The following is a 24,392-nucleotide window of genomic DNA, read 5'->3' as shown; positions in this document are numbered from 1 at the left end:
GTTCAAGTACGTGGTGTTCTGTTCCAAGCACTAAATGGTAAGAACACAGCCCTTCAGCTATATAAAGGTAGTATCACTACTTACAAAAAAAAAATAGGCGAATGTTTTCAAGAAAAAGAAAACCACTCCCCCAATCACATTTAGTTTCAAACCATGTCTTAGTCATCTTATTGTTACACTTTGCTTGAAGCTATTCAAGCAATCATAAGCATTTTTAAAATGGGGGAAAATGCAGAAAAAAATACAGAATACAAAAATGCTCTAAGAATTTCCCTTTAAAGTATAGCAATATTGATTTCAAAGTAATCTTGGAATCTGAAGGAAAGCATTGGGAACTTAATCCCCAATTTCTTTGTATCAGTGAGACTGAGACACTGATTATGTAATACGGAGAGACCTGGAGTTTACCAATACATGCAAATCCTGGTCCTACATGCCTATGCCAGAAACAGTATACGTCCCTTGACAATCACAGATGTCTGTCACCTTCTTCAACTCCACCTGATTTCCATATTAGCTACTACAAAGGTTCTAGTTATTGTATCTTGTTCAAAATGAAATAACTTTAGTGTATGTCAGCTAATTCTAAATGCATAGGGCCATTTTGAACACATTTTCTGGCATAATATAATTGAACTGTAATATCTTGAAATACTGCAATAGACCTGCATTTTGATAAAATTAATTTCTCAAAAAATATTCAGAACATTCACCACATAATTCTGACATCCTATATCAAGCATTTGTGCAAATGTCATTAAAGCAGATAGACAAAAATATTCATGAAGTCAAGGACTTCACACCCTGAGGTCATGAAGATCCACACTATTATCTAGAAGTTCAGCATATCCTTTAAAATCTGAACTTAAGAGTAGAGAAATCCTTCACATATCATTAACCCAAGAACAGAACAGGAAGCAAGAATATTACGGATCCATGAATCAATTTAAAGAAAAGGACCATTGTCCTGCTCAGAACCAGCTAAGATCAGTCAGTAGTGATTGAAACTGATGCGTACACCTAACTACTCAATCAGAAGTAGAATATAGGAAGTCACTCAAAAGATAGTGTCACAGCTTGGTTAATCACCAGTTTCACTGGGAGGAAAAACTTGATTAATTGGTGCTTCTCAGATGAATGATAAAACAGCATTTGATTAATTAGGATGTGACCTCCAGCTGCAAGGTACAAAGTAGAATGATAATATTAAGACAAAATCAGTTAGAGAAAGAGCAGTACATTTTGGAACCAACTCAGTTAAAGGAAGAAAAAGAACATAAAACTAACATCAACTCTAAACTCCAAAGAAAGTTTAAACGAGAAAATATATTTCACAAATTACAATTGTAATGAAATGAAAAATTATAAATAGAGTGAGAATTAGTAGAGGAAAACTACCTAACCTCTAGATCATAGGGAGGTGGGGTAAGATATAAGAGTTCCTGTGAATCTCTTTCTCTTTCAGGATGAACTTCCCTGACACGCCTCTATAGCCACAGCCAACAACCATGATTCCCTCGCATTCTTTCTCCCATTTCCCATGTAGTGCTGTGAATTGGAATCATTTGTAAGTACGAGAAAGTAGGACTCAGATTCATTTAGACCCTATGACACCCAAGGAATGGTGCACAGCAAAAGTCATCCCATGAGCATGGATCTTTGAGTCTAGGGTAACCCTAAAGGTCACATAAACCCAGAGGTCCTAAGTTTACAGATGAGGAAACTGAGGCTCAGTCACATTTTGAGTGTGAAGTCACAAACTTTGAGTCAAAGTCACAAATCAAGTGAGCTGTAGAACTGGATACAGAACTGAAGCCCTCTCTCTGATACATAAAGCTTCTTCATCACACAAAGATGGCTCAGGTTCCTCCTGTTCTACAAACCTGAATTTGATGCACAGGCCTCCTCTTGGTGGACCCTAGGTGACTACAGCTGGGCCAGGTTGTCTCCCTCACTCTGACTTGGAGGACAGACTTTGCAGGAGCACAACGTCCCTCAAAAGCTGTGTTCTATATGGAATCTTAAGGAAAGTATGTGAGACGCACCTAGAAAGCTGGGGTGGGTCAGGGCTGAGACTGCAAGAATACACTGGACACAGACCATTCACAACAGTGAGGCCAGGGATACCCCAAGCCTTACACCAAGGTCTACTCAGAAAGGTCCCCTTGTCTGTCCTTTTCTAAACCCAGAACTTCCGTGTTATGACCTGGAAGAACACGCAGAGGCCTTGTTTTCCACTGCTGTCTTCTCTTTCTTCCAACAATCTTTTCTGTGCCATCCAGGGTCCTCACTATATTGTTTTATTTGACTTTTAAATGTATAGATTTAGGGAGTATAACTGAAATTTGTTACACAGATATAATTGTATAGATTTAGGGAGTGTAACTGAAATTTGTTACACGGATATATTGTGTGATAGTGAGTTCTGGGCTTTTAGTGTCCCCATTACCTGAGCAGTGTACATTGTATCCCATAGGTAATTTTTCATCCCTTACCCTCTCCCATTCTCCCTCTTTTTGGAATCTCCAATCAACAAAAGAAACTCTCTTGTTATAAAATGAGAATTGAGAGTGATCTCTGGATTCAAGCTGCCTGGGTTTCTAATCCAGGTTGGTAGTTGTCACAGGCGTATAACTCCTGAAAACTTTTATTTCTTCTTCTAGAAAAATGAAATGTGGGACAATGCACAGACAAAGCTTTGCAGAATGCCACTAGCACGGTGAATTCATCTCACCTGAAATCCAAACGAACATTCTGGGACCTAAGGAGCAGTTCGTTAACTTTTCCCACATGTTATGTTTCCATGGAGTCAGGAAGCATTTTTATAGTTCTTCTGCCAATTACAGATAATTTTTATTTCTTCCTTGTAAAAATGAGGTGCCAAAAGAAAAAAATTAGGGAGAGAAAACACATTTCTTCTCCTTTTTGATGAGTGTCAGCTGGTCATAGCAAACTTTGCCCCTTCAGGCTGGGGTCCTCTCCCAAACTACAGGCCATTTCTTCACACTCCTTGCAACTCTCTGCTTCAAAAGCCTTGTGGTTGACCCATAAAACACCCTAAACGACTTTCACAGACTCCTCAACATCTCCCTGCCCACACCTTCATTCTTCATCATTTCCTAGCATTGCACCATCTTTGACATCATAAACATGTATATTCTACTCTTCCATCATAGACCACTAAATCTTTCCAACTCACTTCCAACATTCCATTTTTATTTGCTTTTCAGCCTCAGTAACTCCAAGCTTCCTTTGACACTTTCCATCTTTGTGATGGTTAATGTTATGTGTCACTTTGATTAGGCTACCATACCCACACATTTGGCCGAACATTATTCTGGATGTTTCCTTAAAGGCATTTTTTAATGAGATCAATATTTAAATCCATAGACACTGAGTAAAGCAAATTATCTTTCATAGTGTGGGTGGGCCTCATCTAATCAGTTGAAGGTCTCACTATAGTAAAAAAAAAAAAAAAACTGACTTCCCTGGAATAAGAGGGAATTCTGCCAGCACACTGCCTTTGGACTTAAACTGCAACTCTGCCCTGCGTCCTACGCCTGCCAGCCTACCCCGCAGATTATGGACTTGCCAAGCCTGTCAATTGCATGAGCCAATTCCTTAAAATAAATCTCCCGGCCGGGTGCGGTGGCTCAAGCCTGTAATCCCAGCACTTTGGGAGGCCGAGACGGGCGGATCACGAGGTCAGGAGATCAAGACCATCCTGGCTAACCCGGTGAAATCCCGTCTCTACTAAAAAATACAAAAACCTGGTGGCTCAAGCCTGTAATCCCAGCACTTTAGGAGGCTGAAACGGGTGGATCACGAGGTCAGGAGATGGAGACCATCCTGGCTAACATGGTGAAACCCCGTCTCTACTAAAAAATACAAAAAACTATCCGGGCGAGGTGGCGGGCGCCTGTAGTCCCAGCTACTCAGGAGGCTGAGGCAGGAGAATGGCGTAAACCCGGGAGGCGGAGCTTGCAGTGAGCTGAGATCCGGCCACTGCACTCCAGGCTGGGTGACAGAGCGAGACTCCGTCTCAGAAAAAATAGTAATTAAATAAATAAATAATCTCCCAAATCCCTCAACCTCCATATATATATATATACACACACATTATATATGTATATGTACATATATGTGTGTGTACATACACATACACACATGCACACACACACATACACCTTGTTGGTTTTGTTTCTCTGGAGAATCCTGAGTAATGCAATCTCCTCACCCTCCCTGACTTCACTTCCTTTTCTACATGGTTCTGACCCCATGGTACTTCCGTTCCTCCATGCTCTTGCCAGCCCCCATGTGTCCTGGTCCTAGTGTCCACCCATCACAGTATCCCTGTGGATTCCAACCCTGGGTCCTAACTGTCTACGCCCTCAGCTCCTGTGTATGCACAGTTGCACACAGCTGCAGAAGGCCATAGCACAGTCTGCACAGGTGCCCTGTTCATGCCCTTTGGCCAACGCTGGGCTCTCAGCCCTGCATGGGGATTCTTTTCCAAGGAGGTACCACTCTCACTTCTCCCTCTTTGCTCTCAGTAAATATATGATCTTTTTGCACATGAAAGCTCCTTTCTATAGACTGAAGTCCAAACCTGTCTTTACCTTTTTTCTTCCTCTAATAGTAAGAAGACATGTCTCTTCCAAGCCAACTGTGATTTGGATCCTCTCACTCCATCAGGTACACTCTCAAATGACCTTTATGTTAGCCAGTCCTTTCCCCTTCTCTTGGATTAGTATTTGCTGTTTTCTCTTTTCCACTCCATATCAAATTTCCTTTCCAAAAACCATTGCATTCAGTGAAACACTTACTCTCACCTTTTAGCTGAATTGCTGATAACCTCAGATCTCGTTAATTTTGCATGAGTTGTATTTTTCTTTTGCATTTAATTGTGTAAAGGTTTTCTTCCTTGTTTTCGTTCTCTATTTCCGTCTTTTTTCCCTACCCCGTTTACCCCTCCCTCGCTCTTTCTCTCCCTCCCCCAACTCTCTCCTCCTCCACCTCCTCCTCTTTCTCCTGCTCCTTCTGGTCTCCTTTTGTATTTAACTTTCACACAAACTCTTTCATGTGTATAGTACTGCTATGCTTATTTTACAGAGCAAGTAAAAGCAACTTGCCCAAGATCACACAGCTTGTATGAGATGGAGCCTGCATCTATCTGAATGCATGCAATCTGATAACAGAGATGACATCCTTAACTGCTATTCACCGCCTTCCATCTCATCTTTCTTTTTAATGCTGTGGCTCTAGCATTGACCTTGAACTGATAATCCAACTATTCGAGTTCGCTCACACAACAGGAGGAGTCTCACTATTTCCATACAGTCAATGTAAACCTCCCTACAGAAAATGAGACAGTGTGCTGATGGTGTTTGCTACCCTTGCCCCAGATTATTAGATCTACTCACATTTACTACACTTCTGAGGCAGGAGCCTGGGGATGGGGAGTTCAATGGAGGAGAGAAGAGGATGATTCACAAGGACTTCTCCTGGAGCAGAAGCAAGAGCCAACCTTGTTCTACTGTGTGGTAGAATGTGAAAAGTTGCACAGCTTTCCTACACGACAAAAGACTGCAGTGCAAAGCTCTAGGCAATATTCAAAGTAGGACAAGAGAGAATAAATATATTTCATAAATGTATGCCTTTTTCTTTTTTGAGACAGTCTTGCTCTGTCACCTAGGCTGGAGTGCAGTGGCGTGATCTCAGCTCACTGCAACCACCACCTCCCAAGTTCAAGTGATTGACTTGCCTCAGCCTCCCCAGTAGCTGGGACTACAGTCACATGCCACCATGCCTGGCTGATTTTGTAATTTTAGTGGAGACGGGGTTTCACCATGTTGGCCAAGCTGGTCTCGAACTTTTGACGTCAAGTGATCCACCCACCTCAACCTCCAAAAGTGCTGGAATTAAAGGCATGAGCCACTGCACCTAGTGAATATATGCCTTTAAATCACACAAGTAGTAGTTTCTTCTTGGTGAAAATTTCTCTTAAAAAAAATGTTGTGCAGGCTGGGTGTGGTGGCTCATGCCTGTAATCCCAGCACTTTAGGAGGCCAAGGAAGGCGGATCACCTGAGGTCAGGAGTTCGAGACCAGCCTGGCCAACATGGTAAAATCATCTCTACTAAAAAAGACAAAAATTAGCCAGGCATGGTGGCAGGCACCTTAATCCCAGCTACTTGGGAGGCAGAGGCAGGAGAATCGTTTGAACCTGGGAGGTGGAGGTTGCCATGAGCCAAGATCGAACCACTGCACTCAAGCCTGGGGGACAAGAGCCACACTTCTCTAAAAAAAAAAAAAAAAAAAAAAAAAAAAAAAATTGTGTCATAGTCAAGTATATACTTTATTCAACTTAGATGGATTAAATGTTCAAAGACTAGAAATTTTGAAAAATGCAAACTAACAAAGTGAGAATAATGCACATGGAAATTCAATGTTTGTGTGTACATAAATACAAAGAATTTGATTTTATAAGAAGAACAAGGCTGGACAGAACAACTTTTTTCCAATCTAGATAAATTTCATTATTTACCTATCATTGTTCACGTAAAGATTTTTAAGGTGAGCACAGTTCCCTGTGAGTTTAATTAATTCATCTATTTACTCCAAGGATCAGAAATCTATTTTCAAAGTGATATATTAATTTTTTTACATTTTATTATTTCAGGGTATAGTATAAAGATAGAACTATTACCATAATCGCTTTGTAGCTCTTGGGATAATTTTCTGCAACTTGCCACAAACTCACTAAAATAAATAGAAGATTTTTTTCTCTGAAACTGGTATTTCCCAGTCCACCCCAAATTCATGATTCTGAACATAATGTAATAAAGAGATTGCCCCCTGAGGATGTCTTTTCACTGCTCCAGCTATTTTTCCTCTTCTCTCTCTCTTATTGAAAAAGATCCCTATTATTAGGTACTTAAAATGCTCATGGCTTCAAAAGGGAGACAGCCTTTCAGTATAAGAAATTAATATGAAGAAACACAAAATGAAATATGGCTATTCAAAGCCAATTACAAATTTTATTTGCTGGATATAAGTCAAATATGATTCATTTTGGACTGCATCTCTTATGTCTCTGATTGATAGACACAATTCTATAGGCTATGTCTTAATCTTAGTATTTTGGCTTCCTGTTTCTTTTTTTCTTTTTGAGATGGAGTTTCACTCTTGTCACCCAGGCTGGAGTGCAATGGCATGACCTTGGCTCACTGCAACCTCCACCTCCTGAGTTCAAGTGACTCTTCCACCTCAGTCTCCCAAGTAGCTGGGATTACAGGTGCCTGCCACCACGCCTGCCTAATTTTTGTATTTTTAGTACAGATAGGATTTCACCATGTTGGCCAGGCTGGTCTTGAATCCCTGATCTCAACTGATCCACCCGCCTCGGCCTCCCAAAGCGCTGAGATTACAGGCGTGAGATAAGCCACTGCACCTGGCCAGTTTCCTCCTTTCATACTTACAGCTACTTCTGGACAAATGCCCTAACATTTAAATCTTTTCCTAAAACCATGGCTCTTCGAAGTCACCCAAAATATTATTTTTTTGTGAACATTTCTGAAAGGAGTAAATTTAGTGCAGATAATAATAAAAAGAGAAAATCTTAGATAAGGCCAATTTACAGGTATGACTTATAAAGGCAATTGGGAATATGGATAAAGCCGTGTAGTTCAAGTCCTGGTTTTCATGACGAAGAATGTTTCTTTTACATACTTATGTGAAATATATTCACATATTTATGTGAAGTATCAGATGTACACCCTCATAGTCTCAGTTTGTACACTGGCCCCTGTGCTGTAAACCAGCAGACACATCAGATTATTGTATTTCAGATTTGAAGTAATCATGAAAAGTGTTTCTTTATACTAAAATAATATTATCAATATCTCTTTGAAACCACATTAGCAACAAGCATGGAGTTTCTATCTTCTGGGAACTCATAGCCTTAAGAAATAGGTATACTTTTCAATAAAGATAATATGCACAGTATGCATTTTAGCCAGTAGCACTTGGGTATTTATTTATGTCAAAAGATATCATTTGAAACCAGGCCAATGTGTTAGTCCATTTTCATGTTGCTGATAAAGACATACCCAAGACTGGGTAATTTATAAAGAAAAAGAGGTTTAATGGACTTAGTTCCATGTGGCTGGGGAGACCACACAATCATGGCGGGAGGCAAAAGGCATATCTTCCATGGTGGCAGACAAGAGAGAATGAGAGCCAAGCAAAAGCGGAAACCCTTTACAAAACCCTCAGACCTCGTGAGACTTACACACTACCACAAGAACGGTACGGGGGAAACTGCCCCCGTGATTCAATGATCTCCCATTGGGCCCCTCCCAGAACATGTGGAAATTATGGGAGCTACAACTCAAGATAACATTTGGGTGGGAACACAACCATATCCGCCAACATATAAGTAGAATGAAATAGAATGAAAAATAGATGGGTGAGTTTGAAATTCAGTTGATTAAAGTTATTCAAACCCTGCAAAGCAATGCAGAGACTCCCTGGAAATAACACTATCACAGATGTCATTGGAAGTAAGAACCTAGAGATTATTAAGTGAAGACGGGAAAAGTGAGGGGCAAAAGTAGACCTGAGAGGTAAGTGACTTGACTGTGTTTGGAAAGCCCTGATTGAAAGGGATGAACTGAAGTTTGTTTGGCAGACATGCCTTAGATAACTGAAGAGTATGACCCAGAAGAGAAATAGGAGAGTACAAGAAACTCTGGAGAATGTCTTAAGAGCAACAATTAAAACACCTGAGCTTGGAGCTGTGTTGCACAAGGAAACCATCAGTGAAATATGCCAAGGTTAGGGCTGGATGGAGCCATAAGATCTTCCAGCTAAGCAAAACATTTCAATAAAATTTAGTAACGTGCTTTCCTTTGTATACCGAGTGTGTGTTGCAATCTTGTCCCAGAAGCGACAACAGGCTGGGTGTGGTGACTCACGCCTGTAATTCCAGCATTTTGGGAGGCCGATGCAGGCAGATCACCTGAGGTCAGGAGTTCAAGACCAGAGTGGACAACATGGTGAAACCCTGTTTCTACTAAAATTACAAAAAATTAGTCAGGCTGGAGGTATGTGCCTGTAATCCCAGCTACTTGGGAGGCTGAGGCAGGAGAGTCGCTTGAATCCGGGAGGTGGAGGTTGCAGTGAACGAAGATCGCGCCACTGCACTCCAGCCCAGGCGACAGAGCGAGATCCGTTTCAAAACAAAACAAAACAAAAAATGAAAACAGATGTAGTATTAAGGCACATATATACCCTGGTCCTCTTCGGTGAACCTTGGAGCTCATCTGTAAAATGTTCGATGAAAAAGAGAATACTGCTATTTTTTTCCCACATAGAAAGCAAGTCTACGTTTTGAACTCTTAATACACATTTTGATAAATAAAGAATTGAATCGATAATTGATTAAGGAGAGAATCAGTCTACTGATTCAGTGTAGATTATGTGGCAAAAATGGCCCTAAACCAATGGTTCAGCATTTTTCATGGATTCCCTTCTTTCAGGACATTGAAAGACTGTTCTTGCTAGCTTTGCATACTCATAAATATTACCAGGAAAGAAGGGAGCTAAATGTAACATTTTATACATGTGGCACTAGTTAACACAAATTTAGGGGGGAACGGATCTTAAATCTCAATTTCCTCAGCATCAAAATATTGATCTACTTTCTTTATGGGTTGATGGATAGGGAAACATGCAATTTCAAAACTGAAAGGGAATGAGAAATCACTCAGTAAGTACTTGGATTCTACCTGCATCCTCTTCTATGAGCAAAGAGAAAGCAGCTCATAGAGGTAATTTGTCTTTAGTCACATACCTTCTTAAGGTTGTCCTCATCATTCTGTTTCACTTAGAACCACGTATCACCCTTTGCCTGCTCTGACCTAAAACTTTAGGGGGCTGAGTGACACGGACTGTGGCCCAGGCTCCCGTATAAAGGAGCTTCCAGCTGGGAACTTGAAAAAGATCTGCACATGAAAGGAAGGGAGGAACCAGGGTATTTCTTCTCACTTTTGCTCTGCCTCAGGCTGCTACTTGGTAGAGGCTGAGCCTTTTACAAGGCTCCAGCCCCTCAAAGATACCCACCGCTTCCATAATTCTACAGGACAGTCCTTGCAGAAGTTCTAGCATTCTGGGGTAACTTGTTTTTCTGACAGGACACTGGCACAGATGACAATTTAGAACCAGAACTAATGGTTTTTTTTTTTTTTTTTCTGTCTGAATACACTCAAAGATTAGATGACAGGATGCACATATGAAACCCACACAGCTATATATATGTATTTAAACTGCTAAAATATTGAACAATAATATGTTGTGATGCTTCGTATTGACAACCAAAGTATGCTTTATTCTATCAGTAAATGTTACCAGATATTATTGCATAACAAGTTGGAGATAGCTATTATTTATGTGATGGTTCATTTGATATTTCCATATGCCTGGGTAAAGGCGTGCCCAGACAGCTGGCAAAATACTATTTCTGAGTATGTCTGTGAGGGTGTTTCCAGAAGAGATGAGCATTTGAATTGGTATATTGAGTAAGGAGACCTGCCCTCACCATTGTAGGCTGATATAATCCAATCCGTTGAAGGCTAAAATAGAACAAAACGGAGGAGAAAGGGCAAATTCTCTCTCTGCCTGTCTTTCTCTGTCTGTCTGTCTCTCTCTTTTTGAAACAGGGTCTCACTCTGTTGCCCAGACTGGATTGCAGTGGCACAGTCTCGGCTCACTGCAACATCTGCCTCCCAAGCTGAAGCGATTCTCCTGCCTCAGCCTCCTGAGTAGCTGGGTCGACAGGCGTGCACCACCACGCCCAGTTATTTTTTTTCCTTTCTGCAGAGATGGGGTTTAACCATGCTGCTCAGGTTGCTCTTGATCTTCTGGCCTCAAGTGATCCTCCCACCTTGGCCTGCCAAAGGGCAGGGATTACAGGCATGAGCCACCGTGCCTGGCTCTCTCTCTCTCTTCTTGAGCCGAAGCATTCACGTTTTTCTGCCTTTGGACATCTGAGCTCCTGGTCCTTGGGTCTTCAGACTTAGACTAAATTGGACCACCAGGCTTCCTGGTTATACTATTAACAGACAAAAGATGGTAGAACTTCTTGGTCTCCATAATTGCGTAAGCCAGTTCCCATTTTATGTATGTGCTTGGTTCCATTTCTCTGGAAAACCCTCTTGTGTTAAATAGCAGTAACCATAATACCATAGGTGTGATGTAATACTTAAAAATTTTAAAGAAAAGTTATTATATGAAATGAATAATTTAAAATGAAAGAACATATTATGTTATATTGCACACTTTGGAAAGTGATGTCTAAAATATTGGTTTCAAACATTTTCATTCCAATCTTTTAGGATGCATTCTATTTTGAATGAGAATGAGTTGAAGATACTTTTATATATTTATACATCATTTTTTTCCTTTCTATGAACTGCCTATTTATATAATGGCTTTTTTTTAACCAAAGGAAAAAAAAAAAACAAAAGCTAAGGGTTTATTTTTTGTTTTGTAGAAAGTTTCCTACCTATACTACATTTGAGAATTTTTGTGATGATGGAAGTGTTCCATAACTGCTCTGTCTAATCCAATAACCACTGGTCTGACATAGCTACTGAGCCCTTCAAATGGGGCTAGTGTAAACTGAGGAACTTTATTTTTAATTTTAAATAATGTAATTTTATTTTTTACTATACTTAAGTTCTGGGATACATGTGCAGGATGTGCAGGTTTTGTTACACAGGTATACATGTGCCATGGTGGTTTGCTGCACCCATCAACCTGTCATCACATTAGGCATTTCTGCTAATGCTATCCCTCTCCTTGCCCCCAACTCCCCAACAGGTCCCAGTGTGTGATGTGTATGTTCTCATTGATCAACTCCCACTTATGAGGGAGAACTTGCAGTATTTGGTTTTCTGTTCCTGTGGTTTGCTGATAATCATGGTTTCCAGCTTCACCCATGTCCCTGCAAAGGACATGAGCTCATTCTTTTTTATGGCTGCATAGTATTCCATGGTGTATATGTGCCACATTTTCTTTATCCAGTCTATGATTGATGGGCATTTGGGTTGGTTCCAAGTCTTTGCTATTGTGAATAGTGCTGCAATAAACATACATGTGTATGTATCTTTATAGTAGAATAACTTATAATCCTTTTCAGTGACCCTATGTGGCTAAGAGCTACCATACTTAACAGCAGAGATTTGGATATTAAGAAAATTGTGTTGTTAGTATTGGGAAAGTAGAGTTAATCTCTAATCTATAGCTTTTTTTCCTACTCTCTTGGCCAAATTCTTCTTGCAACATTAACTCAAAGAATGTACAGGAGAATGTAAGATGAATGGATATCCTGCTGGTATGTTTTGTACTGAACTAAAAATCTGTAACTGGTTGTCAAAATTACTGAGCAAACCAATGTTTCTCATACTATGCAGCAAATTGAAATCACTTGATAGTATTTTTAAAATTCCAATTTGGAAATCTGGGCTCCCACCTCTAGTCTCCCTAGGTACCAGAATTAGAATGGACAGTGAAATTTACTTATCACACACTTAACCTGAAATCAGTGAATTGCCTATTGATAAGATACAGCTACACTGGAGAAGAGTTGGCAAGCATCCCTGAGAGATTACATCACTACTGCAATGTAAGAGCTGAAAGGCTTCTGGAGCTGATGGCTTTCCTGATTTGTGGTGGCCACACCCACTAAGTCTGTGACACTTACTGGGATATTTAAAAGTTGTTCAGTATAGCTGAACATCTATTATGCTGTTGCTGTGCATGCTGTGTGGTTGCCGGCCCGTTATTATTTTTAAATCTAATATGTAGCTGAGTGAAGCCTATTCAATCAGTTGGAACATCAGTCTTAACCAAAGACCACTGCTGCTGCTGAACAAACGTGGGCACTGCTATCATATAAGCTAAAGATATTTCCCAATTTATACCCTTTCTTTTATGTTATATATGCTATATTTTTATGCAGCCTTCCATATATTATCTAATTTTATATATTTTCCTCTATGGCTTTTGGGTTTGGTTCCTTTTGCTTAGAAAGACAGGCCCCTTCCAATATTACATGTTGATCTTTACACTGTCCTATATTTTAATACATTTTTTCTGTATCTGTATTATTTTTAATATTTAATTAATCTTAAATCTATTTTGATATAAACAAGTTATCTACTTTTCTAGAAGGTTATGGCTTCCATATTGACTGATACATATTTCCTTAAATGTGTATTAAGGTTTTCAATGCTGTATCTATTGTATGTAAATCCCTAAATGTATTTGGACATAGTAACAAATGTTCCATTTGTTCTTACACTATATTTTAATGTGCCAGTATCACTAAGTTTTAATCAATACATATTTATAAATTTTTTCTAACATGTAAATTCTCCTTACCATTATTCTTTTTGCTAATCAACTTAGCTATTTCTCATATACATTTTTCTAAATGACATTCAGAATGATCTCATTTATATGGATGATTTTAGGTAGAATGAATAACTTTATAATATTGTCTTTTACTCAAAAGGAGATACATCCTTGCATTTAATCAAGTGTTCTTCTATGTTCTTTAGTAATATTCTAAATAGTTTTTTTGTTTCTTGTACGTTTTCTATTACATTTTTTTCCTTGATATCTATTCATTTTTTGGATTACTTATACACTATTGGTGGCAGTCTAAATTAGTTCAACCATTGTGGAAAACAGTATGGCGATCCCTCAAAGAGCTAAGAACCATTTGACCCAGCAATCCCACTACTGAGTACATACCCACAATAATATAAATCATTCTACCACAAAGACACGTGGATGCAAATGTTTATTGCAGCACTAGTCACAATAGCAAAGACATGGAATCAACATAAATGCCCACCAATGACAGACTGGATAAAGAAAATGTGATACATATACATCATGGAATACTATGCAACCATAAGAAAAGAATGAGATCACGTCTTTTTTGAGAACATGGATGGAGCTGGAGGCCATTATCATTAGCAAACTAATGCAGGAACCAAAAACCAAATAATATAAGTTCCTACTTATAAGTGGGAGCCTAATGATGATAACTCAAACACAAGGAAGGGAACAACAGACAGTGGGGCTTACTTGAAAGTGGAGAGTGGGAGGATGGAGAGGAGCAGGAAAATTAACTATTGAGTACCAGGCTTAGTAACTGGGTGACAAAATAATCCATACAACATGAGATTAACTATATAACAAATCTGCACATGTATCTCTGAACTGAAACATTTAAAAAAATTTCACAGTGGCTCACGCCTGTAATCCCAGCACTTCAGGAGGCCGAGGCAGGCGGATCACGAGGTCAGGAGATCAAGACCAACCTGGCTAACACGGGGAAACCCCGTCTCTACTAAAAATACAAAAAATTAGCCGGGCGTGGTGGCGGGCGCCTGTAGTCCCAGCTACTCAGGAGGCTGAGGCAGGAGAATGGTGTGACCCTGGGAGGCGGAGCTTGCAGTGAGCTGAGATCGAGCCACTGCACTCCAGCATGAGTGACAGAGCAAGACTCCGTCTCAAAAAAAAAAAAAAATCCAGCAAAGTAAATTTTTTATAATTTGACATGAAATTAAAAAGGTAAATGTAAATGCACAAAGAAAAACATTAAAGTCAAAAATTAAAAAATAAAAGACAACAATAACAAAAAAGCATATCAGGATCAACAAGAGTAGCTTCAGAATATGTATTTCCCTGAAGATACATTATGCAAATCAACAAATAATAAATCTGACTTCCAATCTAATCTAGTTTGGATTTTATTATAAATACGGTTTGTATTTCTTTTACATTGTCCATCTAGTTATTTATATCTAGGAAGAGAACTTAAAAATTTTAAAATTAATTTTGTTGTTAGAAGCATTATTGAATTACCTTTATAAAAAGTAATTATCCAGATGATTCTCTTAGATTTTTTTTTTTTTTTTTTTTTTTTTTTGAGATGGAGTCTCGCTCTGTCCCCCAGGCAGGAGTGCAGTGGCATGATCTCAGCTCACTGCAACCTCAGTCTCCCAAGTTCAAGTGATTCTCCTGCCTCAGCAGCTCAAGTAGCTGGGATTACAGGTGTCTGCCACCATACCCAGTTAATTTTTTGTATTTTTAGTAGAGATGGGTTTTCACCATGTTGGCCAGGCTAATTTTGAACTCCTGATCTCAGGTGATCCACCCACCTCGGCCTCCCAAAGTGCTGGGATTACAGGTGTGAGTCGCCACATCTGGCCAGAGTTTTTAAGAAATATTACTGTATCCACTTCAAATCTTAGTTTCTCCACTGACTTTCTTCACAGAATTAGAAAAAAAACTACTTTAAACTTCATGTGGAACCAAAAACAAGCCCACATAGCCAAGACAATCCTAAGTAAAAAGAACAAAGCTGGAAACATCAAGCTACCTGACTTCAAACTATACTACAAGGCTACAGTAACAAAAACAGCACGGTACCGATACCAAAACAGATATATAGACCAACGGAACAGAACAGAGGCCTCAGAAATAATGCCACACATCTACAACCATCTGATCTTTGACAAATCTGACAAAAACAGGCAATGGGGAAAGGATTCCCTATTTAATAAATGGTGTTGGGAAGACTGACTAGCCATATGCAGAAAGCTGAAACTGGATCCCTTCCTCACACCTTATACAAAAATTAACTCAAGATGGATGAAAGACTTAAGCATAAGACATAAAACCATAAAAACCCTAGAAGAAATTCTAGGCAATACAATTCAGGACATAGGCATGGGCAAAGACTTCATGACTAAAACACCAAAAGCAATGACAACAAAAGCCAAAATAGACAAATGGGATCTAATTAAACTAAAGAGCTTCTGCACAGCAAAAGAAACTATCATCAGAGTGAATAGGCAACCTACAGAAAAGTTTTAAATATTTTTAAATTTCATCTCTATTTAAAATATACTTAATAAAGTTGAAAATTAAAGATGGAAAATTAGCAAAGTGAATGGGAAGTATTAGTTTTGTCCAGATCTTAAGGAACAATGAAGAAACACTTCAGAAGGACAGAATTGCTTCCAGATTGAAAAATGCAAAATGTAGCCTCCTGAGGAATGAAGCAGCCAAAAAGCAGATGTCTAAGACATCATATCACAGCTGTGATAAGAGGGAGTAGAGAAAAGGGAATGATGTTGTCACTGAATTGTCGCATGGTAGAATGTAAGATACAAGTTGTCAAGTGTTTTAAAAATGTTGTTCTCAGGTCGATTATTTGAAAATGAACTGGAATGGGGGTGTGCACTCTGAAGAGGCACCAAATTAAATTCATTGCTAACTCTAGTCCTCTTTTCAAATAAATTTTTTGCTTGCTTACAAACAGATCCATTTAAAGACTGCGAAGCAATATCACAATTTATCTCACATTGCTTTGTGTATCTACAGATCATAAGAGTTCATACTTTTTTTTTTTTTTTTTTTTTTCCTTTTTTGAATCTTGCTCTGTCACCCAGCCTGGAATGTAGTGACATGATATCAGCTCACTGCAACCTCCACCTCCCAGGTTCAAGTGATTCTCACGCCTCAGCCTCCAGAGTAGCTGGGATTACAGGTTTGCACCACCATGCCCAGCTAATTTTTGTATTCTTAATAGATACAGGATTTTACCATACTGACCAGGCTGGTCTCAAACTCCTGACCTCAAGTGATTCACTCATCCCAGCCTCCCAGTGTGCTGGGATTACGGGTCATATATATTTTCTTGTATATTATATATTGAGGTAAAGCTCCGATATACATGCACCTCACAGCAGTTTATGAGAAGGGATTGACAAAACATGTTACAGAATGTGCACAGATGCAAAGAGATGAAACAGACCCACCGACACTACTTAATAAAGAAGATGCCTAACAAACTAACTGTGTTGATGTGTGGCTGAGGTCATATTTAAAACCCAAATGCTTTTTTAATATTAACCCCCTATCAGATATATGGTTCCCAAATATTTCTCTCACTCTTTAGGATGACTGTTCACTTTGTTGTTTGCTATACAGAAGGTTTTTGTTGTGTAGTTCCACTTGTTTTTCATTTTGTTGTCTGTGCTTCTGATATCATATCTAAAAATATTATGCATTACCAAGACCAATGTCGTGAAGCTGTTTCTATATGTTTTTTTCTACCAGTTTTACAGTTTCAGGTTTTCCATTTAAGTCTTTAACCCATTTTAATTTTTTTATATGGTATAAGATAAGGGTCCAGGCCAGGCGCAGTGGCTCACGCCTGTTATCTCAGCACTTTGGGAGGCCAAGGTGGGTGTATCACCTAAGGTTGAGAGTTCAAGATCAGCCTGGCTAACATGGTGAAACCCCATGTCTACAAAAAATATAAAATTATCTGGCTGTGGTGACACACACCTGTAATCCCTGCTACTCAGGAGGCTGAGGCAGAAGAATCACCTGAATCCAGAAGGTGGAGGTTGCAATGAGCCAGGATCCACTGCACTCCAGCCTGGGTGAAAGAGTGAGACTCTGTCTCCAAAAGAAAAAAAAGATAATGGTTTAATTTCATTGTTTTGCATGTGGATATCCAGTTTTCCCAGTAGCATTTGTTGAAGAGACTATACATTCCCCATTGTCTATTTCTTTTTTTTTAATGAGCAAGAGTCTCGCTATATTGCCCAGGCTGGTCTTGAACTCCTGGCCTCAAATGATACCTCCTCCTCCTCCTCCCAAAATGCTAGGATTACAGGTATGATCCGCCATGCCTGGCCCCCATTGTATATATACATATACACACATGTACATGTGTGTATACATGTACAAGTTTGTTACATAGGTAAATTGTGTGTCACAGGGATTTTATGTACAGATCATTTTGTGAACCAGATAATAAGCATCATACTTCATAGGTAGTTTTTTGATCCTCACCCTCCTCCCCCCCTCCACCCACAATTAGGTTCTGGTGTGTGCTGTTCCCTTCCTTATCTCCATATGCACTCTATGTTCCCACTTATAAGTGAGAACATACGGTATTTGGTTTTCTGTTCCTGTGTTTGTTCTTGACACCCTTGTGGAAGATCAGTTGACCACAGATGTGTGGGTTTATTTCTGGGCTTTATGCTGTTTTATTGGTCTATATGTCTGTCTTTATGCCAGTACCATACTGTAGTTTTGTAATATATTTTGAAATCAGATGTGTGATGCCTCTAGCTTTGTTCTTTCTCAAGATTGTTTTGGATATTCAAAACAATGTTTGTGGTTCTACCTAAATTTCTGGTTTTATATAAATTTTAGGATTTTTTTTTCTATTTCTGTAACAAAATGCCATTGGGATTTTGATAGGGATTGTACTGAATCTATAGATTGCTTTGAGTAATACAGACATTTTAACAATATTAAGTTTTCTAATCCATGAACACAGAAATTTTTTCATTTATTTGGTTCTGCTTTCACTTCTTTCAGCAATATTTTGTAGTTTTCAGTGTACAGCTCTTTTGCTCCTACGGTAAAGTTTATTCCTAAGTATTTTATTCTTTTTGATACTATTGTAAATGAGACTATATTTTAAATTTCCTTCTTGGATCATTTATCATTAGTATGTATAAACTAAACATATAATAATAGTATAGTAAAAATATATCAATAACTTCCCCAACTCAATAGCAAAAAAAGAGGGAAAAAACCTGATTTTAATATGAGTGAAAGACTTGAGCAGGCACTTCTCCAAAGAAGATATACATATAACCAGCAGGTAGGTAAAAGATACTTAACATTGCCAGTCATCAGGGAAATGCAAATCAAAATCACAATGAGATACACCTCACATCTGTTAGGCTATCAATCATTTAAACAATGAAAACAAAAAAGCAACACGCATTGACAAGATATTGGAGAAATCGGAACCCTAGTACACAGTTGGTAGGAATATAAAATGGTACAACCACCATGGAAAACAGTATGCAGTATGGAACTTCCTCAAAAATTAAAAATAGAAATTCCATGTGATTCAGTAATCCTGATCCCAGGTATTTATCCAAAAGAATTGAAATCAGGATCTCAAAGAGACATCTGCACCCTCATATTCATTGTATCATTATTTACAATAAGGAAGATGTGGCAACAACCTAAATGTCCACAGGCAAATGCATAGATTTTAACATGGTGGTATTTACATGCAATGGAATGTTATTCAGACTTAAAAAAAAAAAAAAAAGCACATTCTGCCTGAAAGTTCTTTCAGCACAAACAAACTTTGAGGACATTATGCTAAGTGAAATAAACCAGTCACAGACGGACAAATAATACATGTTGCCACTTTCTCATGAGGTACATGTATCTAAAATAGTCAAATCTATAGAAGCAGAAAGTTGAATGATGGTTGCCAGAGGACAGGAAAAGGGTGAAATGAGGAGGTGTCATTGAACAGATAAAATGTTCGAGTTAAGCAAGATGATTGAGTCCTGGAGATCCGCTATACAACACGGAGCTTATAGTGAACAATATTGTAGTGTGCACTTAAAAATTTGTCGAGAGGGTAGATTTCATGTTAAGTTTTTTTACTACAATAAAAAAAATTTTTAAAAAAAGTTTTAACCACGCATTAGCAGGTTAATCATTTTCAAAACCTAGAGAATATGGAGCTAAATAGAAGTATAAACAGGAAGCTTCCTGGAGATTTAGACTAATAATGTAGACTTTCATTAAAATATGTTTTGTATCAGTGTCTTGAAAGATAAAAGCAGCTTCAGGCACTCTCTAGGCATATGCCAAGTACTGAGGCAAGTATTGCAGTGTATTAAATTTGACAGCTTGACATGTTGACACACGTGGCAGTAGTATTGCTATACCTTCTATCACCACAAATGCTGCTTGTAGGCTTAGGTCAAGAGAATAAGGGCTCAACATGAAAGAAGGAAAAATGCCACTCACAAGGAGGAGAGTCACCTGCCCTACAGCATATATCTCTTTTGCACTTCTGCCTCCTCAGATTTTCTAATTAAACTATCCCTAGGCACTTATTTGACTTAAAACAAATGCATGTGGAAATCTTTGCAGGTAGCGTTTCAACCCTGTCTGGCTTACAGAGTTGACAACTCAATCATTCACAGTGATAATAATGGCCCGAATATTTTGTGACAGGTAGTACTTCTGCCTAACTGACTATACCATGCCACAGGGTCTCTGTGTCTTTCACCAGCCAAACCTAGAACCATGACACTAGACACCTCTAGTCAAAAAACAAAAATAAAGAGATACTAACTTCATATAGTCAATAAAGGTTTTCGTTTGAAAAATCAAGTACAACTGAACTCTATTTTAAAATAAAGCAAATTATTCTTGTGTTTAACAATCATATTTACTCAGTTTATAAGACTGGTACCACCCCATTCATTGCCCTTGTACACTGCAGTGCAGAAGAATCTTAGGCATTTATCAGAAAGGATTTGGAGAATTTGCCTGTAAAGTTCCTGCACATGTTATCTACTTAAAATAATTTCTAAGATGTTGATTTCATGATATCTCAACAATTGTTCTTAAGTGAGTGAAAATTATACCTTATGTTTACTTTTCCAATCATGTGCAATAAACTGAAGAGAATCTTTTTATTATAGATGTTGAGGAATTTTGTGTTCAATCTGAAGAGAAAGTTTAGTAGCTTGCATTTTCTGAATTTTCATAAAATATACATTTGCCATTCAGAATACTTTGTATAAATTATATTTTATGAACATTGCACTAAAAATTTTTTACTAAAAAAAATTTCAACGTGTAATATTTTAAAATATCACATATCTATCAAGCTTGCATTTCTATCAAATGATCTGTATAGATTGTAAAACAGTCTGTCTTTCCTCTTCAGGATTATTTGTAAGAAGTGGCAGAGCATTTTATTAATTATTTCAGGTACATAGAAGTCATTGTTCTGCCTGGTATTCGAAGTGAGATCAAATGAGGAGAGAATGAAGCATTTTCCCTGCAGCATTTCAATCCGTGTTGATTGTTTTTATTGTGTTTGTTCCTAAACCAATAACACTTGTCTTTTCTTTCTTTTTGTATCACATATTTGTATAATGCCTTATGTGTTTCCTAACCCTCTTTTGTAGACTTATTTGTATCATCTGGAGCAGATTGTGAAGCTCTTAAAGGAAATTGGCATATTTGGTATAATTGGTATACATCCTAAAATATCTACAAAAACTGGGCCAGAAAACAAAAAGTTGGGAAATATGTATTTGTAAAACGTAACAAAGGGTTAAGTTTTTTTATGATGTACATCAATTTGAAATTGTTCTTTGGCTTGAAAAATGCAAATTGAAGTGGTCTGTGTTCTTCCAGGCAGAAAAGTCAAGAGACAGGGCACAATTCACCATATTTCAATTTTCCTGCTTCAACAATTAGCCATTCACAGAGAAACACCTTTCTTTAGAGTGGGAACAGAGTAACCATAGAGTAGAATAAAACGTTGAAGCCACCTAGGATTAACAGGAAATACATACACGTACATACATATATACATATATACACACACACACATATACATACATATATACACACACATATATACACATACATATATATACACACACACATACATATACTTTCAGAGACTTGGGGTTGTTTTATCTACACTACAACTTAGCTATGTTATGTGTGGTAATGGTGTCTATTGTACTAAGTCTTAACTTTGATCTTGACATTTGAAGTTATCTGTCTACTTTCTTTGCCATATCCAAAATTATCTTCCAGTCTTTCCAAAACTTGATAGTCTAATCTGACCAGTAATCTCACTAGTTATTACACAGGAAACCATAACTCTGGATATTCCGAATCTCCATGCTTTTTTCACATCTTTCCATATTCATAAAATAGCCTCCTTAATCCTTCCATAATCTAAACTACAGTGCTTTCTTCAAGACCTATGTAAGCCTTACTTCTTTGATAAATTCAGCTTACAATGATCTGCACATTCTGTCCATTTCCAAATGCTTAGGAAGCTGTACCTAATATTTGCATGTTCCGCTGAATCTTTCTTTGGTTTGCTCTGATATACCTTATCTCTTCAGTGATTTTGTTGTTGCTGTTTCTTTTGTTTTTGTTTTTGAAATGGAGTCTTGCTCTGTCACCCAGGCTGGAGTGCAGTGGCGCAATCTCAGCTCACTGCAACCTCTGCCTCCCAGGTTCTAGCAATCCTCCCATCCCAGCCTCCCAAGTAGCTGGGATTATAGGCGCATGTCACCACACCCAGTTAACTTTTTTGTACTTTTAGTAGCGATGGGGTTTCACCATGTTGGTCAGGCTGGTCTTGAACTCCTGGCCTCAACTGATCCTCCCACCTTGACCTCCCAAAGTGCTGGGATTACAGGTGTGAACCACAATGCCCAGTCTTCTTCAGTGAGTTAACAAACTTTTGATACATTCCAGAAATTTGGACAAAGATAGGCACAGATTAGCAGACTGACATATTCAAATCCATTCATTTATTGGTTCTTTCACTATTTACTCAACAAAAGTCATGTGCCACACTGGATGTGGGATGCCAGAAATGCTAAGATTAGAAAAAGAAAATCTGGCTCATAAAAAAGTTCAAAATTTATAGGGAAAAGAAAAATGTGCCATTCTAACTGGTATATTAAACTAGTACAGCATAATGTACTAAAAAGAAGAGGTGATGGGGGCAAGAGAGAGTCACTTTTAGAGTGATCAGAAGAGTATTCTACAAGAAAGTGCATTTTATTCACTCATTCCTTCAATAAACATTTAATATTTGACTGTGACATGCCAGGTGCTGTTACACTTTGGGGATGTTGAGATGAAAGGTCGCAAGGTCCAGTATTTACACAGCTCACACTCAAGAGGGGAAGACACTGAGTAAATCCGCAAATTACAGCAGAGTCTAGAAAGCAATGTTACCTTAACAGGATTATGATAGATGCCATGTTTTTACTGCTATTGGTTTGGATTAGTAAGGATAGCATTCATGCCACCATTTCACCATGAGTGCCTCAACTTTAATAAGAGTGAGCAAGTAACGTAAATGGCGGTGCCTGGATTTGGCTTTCCCCAAGCTTGCTTATCAGAAATACAACAATTTTCCTGATTCATTGATCACTTTTTTTAAAAAAAATACACTTTAATTAACATATCTAAATATTAGCATGCATTAGCCACTACTTATCTAGCTTAAATTCCAATGCTTAATTCAAAAAAGAGAAGATAATCCAAATATCTAGTTAAATAAATACCTCATTACATTTTTATTGTTATTGGTTCATAATTACTGTTTATTTTATCCCTAGTTTGAATGGCTTTCATGGAATTACTTGAACCGTAATACCCAGTGTTTGGAGTTTTGGGGTGTGTGTGTTGTTTTGTTTTTTTCCTCTTAATAGCTATAACTTGCTTTGGATTTTAAACAGCTTCTCTTAAAACTGCTTATAGGCAACTTCTTCTAGTCTCACTGTTGCTCCCTCTAGAGAAAGAGCAAGGCTACTTCTCTCAATTCCAATTACATCAGTAAGCATGGATTGAATGGCCACCAAGAGCTTTAAAGATACAAAAGTGAGTAAATCACAGTCCATTTCTTCAATGAGTTTACAATATATAACGGAGTTGTAGGAAGTTTCAAAAAAGAGACAATTGACTGGTCAAAGAAAATTATCATTATGTGCCCAAATAGGCTTCCAAATTATCTATGTGCTAAAAATGATGCTTCATTAAGTAGCCCATTTTCTCTGGTTCCAGCAGCTCAGCCAGAGGGGGAAATATAGTTCTTTGATTGCAGTGTGTTGTTCTTAGCCCACATAAGATCCAAACAAGTATTTTTCTCCACTAAGAAAGAATTCTCTTTTTTGTCATCAAACAAACTTCCTTTAGCTTCCTTCTTCCATCAGGTGTTTATATGCCATATCCAGGTTTATTTATCAATCAACTATAAATATCACCTGCTTTATCACAAAATGCCTCTTTCCCAGTCTCCCTCTTACAGGAGCTGCACCACTGTTTAGAACACACAGCAATTTACACATTTATACACTTTACAGAGACTAGAGAAGGGTTTGTAGATAAAGGGTTTATAGATACATATACAACTCCACATATTATATATATAAATTCCCATATACCAGAGAAAGAAACAGGGTTTCAAAAATCTCAGTTATCAGAAGAAATAAAAGGAACAAATTATTTTGACTAATTTTAAATAAAGACAATGCAGGCTGGGCTTAGTGGCTCACGCCTATAATCCCAGCACTTTGGGATGCCGAGGCAGGTGGACTGCTTGAGGCCAGGAGTTCGAGACCAGCCTGGCCAACATGGTGAAACCCTGTCTCTACTAAAAACACAAAAATTAGCTGGTGTGGTGGTGGGCACCTG

At 38.2% G+C, this 24,392-nt stretch overlaps 1 protein-coding gene across 10 annotated transcripts in view; it reads right to left on the bottom strand.

Annotated features, from left to right (window-relative positions):
• The window catches only part of CNTNAP4 (contactin associated protein family member 4), a 280,850-nt gene that overhangs the window by 179,235 nt on the left and 77,223 nt on the right, over positions 1 to 24,392 (bottom strand). The window lies entirely within an intron of this gene.

This window comes from Piliocolobus tephrosceles, chromosome 17 (assembly GCF_002776525.5).
Source record: "Piliocolobus tephrosceles isolate RC106 chromosome 17, ASM277652v3, whole genome shotgun sequence".
Lineage (NCBI taxonomy): Eukaryota > Metazoa > Chordata > Mammalia > Primates > Cercopithecidae > Piliocolobus > Piliocolobus tephrosceles.
Note: the sequence above shows the minus strand (reverse complement) of the source record. Positions and strands in the feature narration are given on the sequence as shown.